Source organism: Gadus chalcogrammus, chromosome 5 (genome assembly GCF_026213295.1).
Source record: "Gadus chalcogrammus isolate NIFS_2021 chromosome 5, NIFS_Gcha_1.0, whole genome shotgun sequence".
In the NCBI taxonomy this organism is placed as follows: domain Eukaryota; kingdom Metazoa; phylum Chordata; class Actinopteri; order Gadiformes; family Gadidae; genus Gadus; species Gadus chalcogrammus.
This window is the reverse complement of record NC_079416.1, coordinates 13,450,779-13,461,061: the sequence shown is the minus strand read 5'-3', so window position 1 is coordinate 13,461,061 and position 10,283 is coordinate 13,450,779. Positions and strand designations below refer to the sequence as shown.

General features: G+C 43.2%; 1 long non-coding RNA gene across 15 annotated transcripts; it reads left to right on the top strand.

The window, feature by feature from the left end:
• Positions 1 to 825: 825 nt before the first annotated feature.
• On the top strand, positions 826 to 9,374 carry LOC130383211 (uncharacterized). Of its 15 annotated transcripts, none has more exons than XR_008895711.1 (11): positions 826 to 979; positions 1,382 to 4,743; positions 4,987 to 5,498; positions 5,832 to 5,919; positions 6,136 to 6,337; positions 6,722 to 6,833; positions 7,059 to 7,146; positions 7,363 to 7,564; positions 7,942 to 8,053; positions 8,387 to 8,505; positions 8,664 to 9,374. It is a non-coding gene; the product is annotated as an uncharacterized LOC130383211 (long non-coding RNA). The 15 variants fall into 15 exon arrangements; XR_008895713.1 differs by lacking the exon at positions 826 to 979 and having other exon boundaries at positions 3,410 to 4,743; positions 4,987 to 5,088; positions 5,387 to 5,498; positions 8,664 to 9,335; XR_008895715.1 differs by lacking the exon at positions 826 to 979 and having other exon boundaries at positions 3,411 to 4,743; positions 4,987 to 5,088; positions 5,420 to 5,498; positions 8,664 to 9,334.
• Positions 9,375 to 10,283: the final 909 nt, after the last annotated feature.

Here is a 10,283-nt window from a genome sequence, read left to right as displayed (position 1 = left end):
TTAACACAGACATGTATTTTAAGGCGAGAAGACATCGACGTTGTATCGACGTCTGATCAGTCATACTAGTCAATAGCACTACAGGTCCGTGAGTCAATTATCCTTCATGTTTTTAAACCACTGTAATCGAAATTATTTCTGTCTTTTTTATACAATAAAAAATGTATTTTCTTACTATGCATTATTTTCCCAGCTTATAGATTTTTCAAGAAGTTTTTTTCGTCACAAAATGAATTGATAAAATTCATGAGTAGGTCCTATCACATTAAATAGATTAGGGTTCAAACTGACACTATAACATTCACGTGGGCTATGTGGGGTAGATAAGAACAAATCCAGTCTCTTTTATTAGCTGTAATTGTCTCTGTATTCAACTTTTCTAAAGTTCAGAGATTTTTCCTTGTAATTATACCAAATGTTTTGATTCCTACAAAAACTGATTATTAGTGTGATGAAATAAAAAGCTGTATATATTATACCATTTTAACTACAAGATTCGGCTATAGATCTTTTTCTAGCAGGTGATACTCATGATTATTATCAACACATTTTAAAGCATATAACATTTTTCAGTATCATCATTTTCTGCCAGGAAAACTCCAATGTGTCATATTTTCGCTTTAAAACGTATTACAGTTGAAAAAAGACAGGATTTGATTTGATATACATGAATGTTATAGTGTCAGTTTGGAGCAGAAATATAATTTTAACTTTAAGTTTTACTAATTAGCTCCCCTGCCGCAGCTCGCCTGCCATGTGGTTTTCTTAATCAGTTAATTGGTTGCATCTGGTGCGTTTCACTTAAGAGGGAACCGGACAGTATGTATTTGTCCTCCACTGTTTGGCAGTGTAGCGTCTCCCAAACGCGGTATGTTGTGTTCCCAGAAACCCCATCGTGTGTGTACTATTTGACATCTCTTCCTGTTTCACAAGTTAAAGACTTTTTGAAGTAAAGAGGAGCATCTCATCTGAACCTGAAGTGAGTAGAATTGTTTTAGCAAAGCACAACTGACGTGACTTGTATGTTGAATATAATTCACTGATAATGTGTGAAGGAAATCTGGGTTTGTGGCGGATTAACTCATTTGAAATTTAAATAATGATTCTACCTGAAGGTAACATTTTAGAGACTATACATTCAAACTTGTCAAAGTAAGCGGTAAATCACTCTTGACTAATGACAGTCAAATGATTAGTATAACTTGTATTAAAAAGCTGGATTAGTTAATTATCTTAATCATTATTTAAAGGTTGGATGATCCCAAAAGCCCTGAATTTGTATTGTCATTAATTTATCTGATTTAATGGAGATGGTAGATGTTGAACTGTGGGACAGTGCCCAAGTTTGGGGACCATGAGTAAACTGTTCCTTCCTTCAAAGGTCTATCATGGATATTTAACTGCAGTTCTGTGAGTATCCCAACTTAACCATGAAGATGAACTGCAAACTGTAAGTCATACGTTTCTCATTACTCTTGGGCACATTGATGTATTTGGCTTCCTGGTGAGTTAACCCGTTACCTGAAGGTTGATCTGCGTAGTAAGGATGTTTTATTGGTTCATGGGTTACTTAGGTGTTTGGTTTATGTTGGTTTTAATGATTTGTTAAAATGGTTACAGGCTCCAAGTTATTGTTGTAAGCTGGAGTAATGGGTTGGGTTCTGATGTCTTCAGTCTTCTCTCCAGCTACTCTCCTGAGCTCTGCATCTTCATCACTTGAGTGTTGCTTTACTAATGAGGGTGTGGTCTGAGTGAGCGGAGGTGCATCCTGGGATACAGAGCTGTCTGAATTCTACAGGTCTGTAGACACGCCCCCTCAGGGGAAACCGAGTGTTTGAGAAACCGTCATGACGTCAGTTACATGGACTAGAATGTTCTTAAGATGGAGACGGGGATTCAGAAGGAGAAACACCAGGGGGAGATGAGGGGGCTCCTCATCTCAACAGCTAAAACACAACTTCAGTCTGACACAGAGAACCATGGAACACATTCAACAGTCCCCTCCAGACATCGTGACTCCTCAGGAACAGTTTCATTTCCAAGAAGGTCTTAATTGGGGCCATTCCAAGATGGATCCTGCTCCTCAAGAGCCACCCCCCTCCACTGGGTGGTCTTCTGAACAGATGACCTCCTTCCTGTCCTCAGGCTGACTAAAGCTGCACCGTTACCATCTGTGAAGGCCCCTCATTCAGGAAACCACTGGACTACAAAGACATGACTTCAGAGACGTTGAATCAACCTCGGACACATTTTGGAGACGCCAAGCATAATCCATCACCAATGTGGGACGCCACTGAAAAATGTTGCACATAATTTACTTCTCTGGAGACATCGGTGGTTCTGTTCTGGGTGCCCTGGCAGGAGAGCTGGGGTTGGGTGATGGAACATTATTTGGCATGAGGTTTTTACCCTGCATGATTGTTTAGCCTTTTATGGCTCAGTGGTGTGTGTTTTTGGGTTTGACATGAGATGGATGATTTTTGACCATCGCTAGGGTTCTACTGTGTGTGTCTCCCACTAACACCTGGCATGGGGTTCTACCTGCGTGTCCTGTGTGTGTCCGGTTTGCTTTGACAGTGATAATGTTCATACAGGGGTCTGTGATTGGCTTGGGATATTGGAATGGTCAACTAAATCATACCTGATGGACGGCCACACGTTTACTTAAGGGCCTCCAGTAGACATGAAGAGCCCAGAGCGACGCTGCGGAGCGATATCCAATACACTGGGCAGGAAGGAGGGTATCCAACTCAAGTGTAAAAGGATGCAAGCGGCGTGTTCAGATGAGTGACTTCAAACTAGGACTACACTAATCAGGATCAATGGAGGAAGGACACCTAAAGGAATTCCTAAAGGAGAGTGACGTTGGAAAGGGACCTAAATGGATATTCAAGATAAACTTCAGACCTGTAATGAGACGGCTCTTCCTACCTGGCTGGATTGATGGAGAGACCTGTGGATCTTGTCTTGCTCTCAGTTGCACGTCTTCTCAGGCTGAACTGTATTTGTTTCGGACAGGACTAGCTGAACGATTGGTTCCCTTAAATCAGAACCAATCTGGGAACTCCAACTAGTGCGCTCTTTGAGCTGAAGTTGTGCTCTTCGAGCTGAAGTTGTGCTCTTCAGCTGAAGCGGTAAGGAAACCTTCACTGGGGCTTCAAGGTGTAAAGAGGAGGATGTTTCAAAGTGTTCCATGGTACTCTGATGAAGACCGTTGTGTTCCACTGGCTGAGAGGAAGAACCCTAGCATCTTCCTCTTGGCCTTTCTTCTCTGAGAATCCTGGCGCCATCTTGAAGGATATTCCAGCTCATGTAACTAATGTCAAGACAGATTCTCAAACACTTGGTTTCTCCTGAGGAGCGTGTCTATAGAACTGAAGACTTTAGAAAGCACTGTATCCCAGCAGGCATCTCTGCTCACTCAGACCACACCCCCATGAGTAGGATGCAACATTCTAGTGATGGAGATTTAGAGTTTCATAAGTAACAAGGGAGCAGACAAAGGTCATTAGAACACAATGGCATGTCCAGTCTGTAAATCTTTAAACCATGAAGATGGTTGTATAGTTCAGGAATTGGGCTTCTTTTTATTATGGGCGGTCCTTTCACTCAGATGCCCACTTCTCACTGGACCTGTTGGCTGGCTGGCATGATTTGCTGTTGGTGATGAGGCGGTCAGGGTGACGTTGCAGGGCTATGGTCGGCTCTCTGTGAGCTCAACGTTTAGATTGCTCTGTATGGTTTGTACCCTGAATAATCTAGATAATTGTAAAATGTAGGCACGGTTTTGTATTGAATGATTTTAGGTATTAAGTTGTTGTCGGACGTACATGGTAGTTTGGTTCTTCGTACGGTTTTGAGTGATATAACTTGTACACACTGGGTGCATAATAATGTAAAGGTACACTGAATAGTAGTAATGACCAACAGCAACAAACTGATCTCCTCAAGGTAAGTCTGTTGGCTGTGTTTTAATGAAGACCATCGCTGGACTTCAGGATCTTCCTCCGTTCAGCTCAAGGTGAGGCGCTGGTTCTGTTTTTTTCTTTGGTTGGTTCCGGCTGGAATGTTCGGATTCCAGTCGGACTGTTTGTGCTTCCCGCCGTGGAAGGTTCTGAGTGCGGTCATTTGATTTAGTCCCAATGGTTAGCATAGAACGTTCAGGATTGTATTTGCGTAACCTCGAGCCGTTTGATATTAAATACATACTGACACGTACGTCGTACAATATGTTGATAATTTCCGATGGTTGCGCCGTACTTTTAACCACGATGACGTGACGGGACTCTCGCTGCGTACCAAACGGCGTTCTACTTGCGGGCCCATTTTTTACATCAGTGACGGATGAAAATCTTTTCAAGGCTGCATTTCAACCAAACCCAGCACCTGAATAAGGCTGAGTATATTTGATTTAATATCGATACTGCTTAGTGTTCTTTGTTACTTCAGCTTTTGTATGTTCTAATTATCTGCTGTTATTGATTGCCACAGAAGTTAAACCCTACCAAATGGAATAACGTTAAACAACGACCTTGGTGCAGAGTTACCAACTGGATAATATCAAAGCTAAAATAATGGCCGTCCTTCCCACATGTTACAGTAGAAGATACTCTAGAACTGTACAAGGTTAAAAAGGTAACATGTAGTTTGTCCCAAGGTGTCTGCCTCCTCACCCAGAGCAAGACCTCCACCTCCTCACCCAGAGCCAGACCTCCACCTCCTGTCAGAAGTCCTCCAGAACAGGTCAGTGCTCTGGTGTGTGAGTAGAGTCTGCTCAGGTCAGTTTCAATGCATGGCCTGAATCACTTCCTTAAACTTGTGGACTGCTGTCTTCATTCCCAAAAACGGGATGCTCATGTCTGGCCTCTCAAGTCTTTTCTAGCCTTTAGTTATAAAATAATAGTTAAATTAATTGTGTAACTCGGTTTCGGATGAGTCCATTAAGTTTATTGTTGGGCAAATGCTGATATAAATTTGCTGTTGTAGCTGAAAGATGAGGCTGAGAGGCTGGGGACCGGAGGCTTGTGGTGCCAGGATGGACCAGAGACTGAGGCTGGAGACCAGGGGCCTGCAGCACCGGACCAGAGGGTAACCATCACCAAGCTCATCTGAAACACTAAAATCCACGGTAGTTTAGGTCTGCTTTTGATAATCTTATGACTTTAAATCTGTGCCAAGCTGTGATTTGAGTTAATTCATACGGGGGCTATGTAAGAGTCATATGAGCCATTATTGTTACTAGTGCTGCTACGACCGTAGTGGATGAATTGCTGAACGCGACAATCTGCAGACGTTGTCTAATTTAAGTGTTTAAATATGTTTAAATTTGTCTTCACTTTTACAAGTGAACTTCAGATGCAGGTGGTGGGGTGTGTTGCGTCCCCAGGTGATTTACTGCTGAGACCAGTGTTTGTTCCAGACCAGGACTCTGGCTGAGGTGAGCTGATGGAGGAGCCAAGACTCTGGAGGACGACATCACTCTGCCAACCAGGATCCTCGTAAGTTTGCATAAATAAACAGAGTGGACTTGTTGTAACGCAGGATTAGTTTGTCCAGTACAAGTTACGGCATACTACTGTGGTTGTTTACCAGACAAACTACAGCTGCTACTTTGTTACGCGCCATTAGAGCCCAACTACTCCTGTGTCTGTGACCTTACATTAGAGCCCAACTACTACTGTGTTTGTTATCTGATATTAGAGACAAACTACTACTGTGTTTGTTACCTTACATTAGAGCCCAACTACTACTGTGTTTGTTACCTTACATTAGAGACATACTACTACTGTGTTTGTTTCCTTACATTAGAGACAAATTACGTTTGTAACCAGACCAGGAATCTGGAGGACTGATGGAGAAGCCGTACATCTGGAAGGCAAATCCTGAGGACAACCAGGACTCTACCATCAAGGATTCCTCGTAAGTGCATTATCTGGACATATTGGACTAGGTAGGGGGTTGGGGGTTCAACTCTCAAACCAATGTTGCCGGGTTCAAGTCCTTAGAATACAGTGATGCGTCCTTGAGCAAGGCGCCTTAAAGCCTCCCTGCTCCTTAATGACTTATCTTTGGTTCAGATATTGTTACATCTTTTGAATATTGAACCTAATCAATGTCCTTGTTTGGTCCAGGCAGAAACACCTGAGCTGAACCTCACCTGATCCTGTTTGGTCGGGGGAAGACACACCTGAGCTGAACCCGCCCTGATCCTGACATCCTGCTGGTCCCGTCTCCTCAGTTCATCTGCGCCTCATCCTCCAGAAGACCTGCTGAGCTCAGCAGTCTGAGGCTGATGTATCAATGACCTCCAGTGGGAGTGATCTTCTTGACCCCACATGTAACGTGATTCGACACGCCTTTCCCTCACGTCTTTCACTAACCTCACTACTTCACTACTCTCTACTGCTTCCTCTTCTTCTTCCTTCTCTGTTGTTCGAACCTTTACACTGAAGGCGTGTCTTCCTGCCCTCAGAGGGTACTGCGTTAGGGTTGAGAGTCAGGGTTTAGAGTCAGGGACAGAGCTGGTCAGGGAGGACTGCTTTTACACAAACCTCTTCACCACCTTTCGGAATGGTGGTGACATTTTGAAAAGATTCATTTGGGAAAATGTTTTCCTCTGCTTTCCTTTACAAAATTGTATTAAACTTCTGTCAAGTGTTTTTGTTTATATATTAAAATCCCACATTGACTTCTACAGTGGTGGGGTGTGTTGCGTCCCCAGGTGATTTACTGCTGAGACCAGTGTTTGTTCCAGACCAGGACTCTGGCTGAGGTGAGCTGATGGAGGAGCCAAGACTCTGGAGGACGACATCACTCTACCAACCAGGATCCTCGTAAGTTTGCATAAATAAACAGAGTGGACTTGTTGTAACGCAGGATTGGTTTGTCCAGTACAAGTTATGGCATACTACTGTGGTTGTTTACCAGACAAACTACAGCTGCTACTTTGTTACACGCCATTAGAGACAAACTACTACTGTGTTTGTTACCTTACATAAGAGCCCAACTACTACTGTGTTTGTTACCTTACATTAGAGACAAATTACGTTTGTAACCAGACCAGGAATCTGGAGGACTGATGGAGAAGCCGTACATCTGGAAGGCAAATCCTGAGGACAACCAGGACTCTACCATCAAGGATTCCTCGTAAGTGCATTATCTGGACATATTGGACTAGGTAGGGGGTTGGGGGTTTAACTCTCAAACCAATGTTGCCGGGTTCAAGTCCTCAGAATACAGTGATGCGTCCTTGAGCAAGGCACCCTAAAGCCTGCCTGCTCCTTAATGACTTATCTTTGGTTCAGATAATGTTACATCTTTTGAATATTGAACCTAATCAATGTCCTTGTTTGGTCCACGCAGAAACACCTGAGCTGAACCTCACCTGATCCTGTTTGGTCGGGGGTAGACACACCTGAGCTGAACCCGCCCTGATCCTGACATCCTGCTGGTCCCGTCTCCTCAGTTCATCTGCGCCTCATCCTCCAGAAGACCTGCTGAGCTCAGCAGTCTGAGGCTAATGTATCAATGACCTCCAGTGGGAGTGATCTTCTTGACCCCACATGTAACGTGATTCGACACGCCTTTCCCTCACGTCTTTCACTAACCTCACTACTTCACTACTCTCTACTGCTTCCTCTTCTTCTTCCTTCTCTGTTGTTCGAACCTTTACACTGAAGGCGCGTCTTCCTGCCCTCAGAGGGTTCTGCGTTAGGGTTGAGAGTCAGGGTTTAGAGTCAGGGACAGAACTGGTCAGGGAGGACTGCTTTTACACAAACCTCTTCACCACCTTTCGGAATGGTGGTGACATTTTGAAAAGGTTCATTTGGGAAAATGTTTTCCTCTGTTTTCCTTTACAAAATTGTATTAAACTTCTGTCAAGTGTTGTATATTAAAATCCCACATTGACTTCTACAGTGGTGGGGTGTGTTGCGTCCCCAGGTGATTTACTGCTGAGACCAGTGTTTGTTCCAGACCAGGACTCTGGCTGAGGTGAGCTGATGGAGGAGCCAAGACTCTGAAGGACGACATCACTCTACCAACCAGGATCCTCGTAAGTTTGCATAAATAAACAGAGTGGACTTGTTGTAACGCAGGATTAGTTTGTCCAGTACAAGTTACGGCATACTACTGTGGTTGTTTACCAGATAAACTACAGCTGCTACTTTGTTACACGCCTTTAGAGCCCAACTACTCCTGTGTCTGTGACCTTACATTAGAGCCCAACTACTACTGTGTTTGTTACCTGATATTAGAGACAAACTACTACTGTGTTTGTTACCTTACATTAGAGCCCAACTACTACTGTGTTTGTTACCTTACATTAGAGACAAACTACTACTGTGTTTGTTACCTTACATTAGAGGCAAATTACGTTTGTAACCAGACCAGGAATCTGGAGGACTGATGGAGAAGCCGTACATCTGGAAGGCAAATCCTGAGGACAACCAGGACTCTACCATCAAGGATTCCTCGTTAGTGCATTATCTGGACATATTGGACTAGGTAGGGGGTTAGGGGTTCAAGTCCTCAGAATACAGTGATGCGTCCTTGAGCAAGGCGCCCTCAAGCCTGCCTGCTCCTTAATGACTTATCTTTGGTTCAGATAATGTTACATCTTTTGAATATTGAACCTAATCAATGTCCTTGTTTGGTCCACGCAGACACACCTGAGCTGAACCTCACCTGATCCTGTTTGGTCGGGGGTAGACGCACCTGAGCTGAACCCGCCCTGATCCTGACATCCTGCTGATCCCGTCTCCTCAGTTCATCTGCGCCTCATCCTCCAGAAGACCTGCTGAGCTCAGCAGTCTGAGGCTGATGCATCAATGACCTCCAGTGGGAGTGATCTTCTTGACCCCACATGTAACGTGATTCGACACGCCTTTCCCTCACGTCTTTCACTAACCTCACTACTTCACTACTCTCTACTGCTTCCTCTTCTTCCTTCTCTGTTGTTCGAACCTTTACACTGAAGGCGCGTCTTCCTGCCCTCTGAGGGTTCTGCGTTAGGGTTGAGAGTCAGGGTTTAGAGTCAGGGACAGAACTGGTCAGGGAGGACTGCTTTTACACAAACCTCTTCACCACCTTTCGGAATGGTGGTGACATTTTGAAAAGATTCATTTGGGAAAATGTTTTCCTCTGCTTTCCTTTACAAAATTGTATTGAACTTCTGTCAAGTGTTTTTGTTTATATATTAAAATCCCACATTGACTTCTACATGTTTGGTGCGGTTAATTTAATTGTCCTTTAACTTGGTTAATGTCAAGCTAAACTCCTGCAATACATTTAATATACATGATTGTTATTCAGCAATGTTCACATAATCCATTTTGTAAAAATATTAAACCTTCATATTACTACAAAATTCAAGCCTATTCATGTATTTAACAATGTACATACTGCCCTGTAGGCCATTCTCTGCTAATACAACACGTTCAATCAACCAACCCGTCTCACATCAATGTACTATAGCTACGTTGGTTCAAACGGAAATTGTAGTTTGGTGTGAGACTGTTGTCTAGCAGAGGGAGCTGTCATACACCTTAATTATACAGGAATGTCGTATTTACATTTTAAAATGTTCATGTGCTGGTCTAGTTTGTCTGCAAATATCTCTGCCTCCAGCAACAGGATTGGTCAAAGCATATGAAGTGAAAGGAATAAAAGCCCAGTTCACCAGATCTGAGGTCAGCTGCGGTCAGATTTTGGATCATGAATGTATTGAGTGAACGACGTCTGAGCTAAATATTAACTACCTGGAACTTGGTGCGTTTCCTGGAGCTCAGAGGACGCGTGTTTACCTGGTCGATTAGGCCCTGAACCCAGACACCGTAATCACAGACCCTGTGTTTAATTAGCCCTGAATATAATTTTTGGGTTAAAAATAAAGTAAGTAAAAAGATTTATAATTATTTATAAGTAGCCTAGTCTAGATAGTCCTTCTGGCAAGAGAAACAGTTTAAAAACGTAACCTTTTTACCACCTCAAGTGAATTAACCTATCCTATCCCCAGTCAGATATGTGTGTGTAAAGTCTGTCTCACTCTATTCATTTTACGCAGAAATAACTTGAATGGAACTTTAGACATTTGGGGATAAGCAGCACAGCAGTCAGGTAGCTATTTTAAGCTAGATAATAAACTGTATTTTGTTTATTTAGGTGAAGCATTATGGTAAAATGTTCATGCAAAATAAAGCATAGAAATAATTTTAGCATTTTCATTTTCTTAAGCCCCGGATGTTTATGAAACCTAGAAACATCCCTGCCGGCGACGGCGTTCC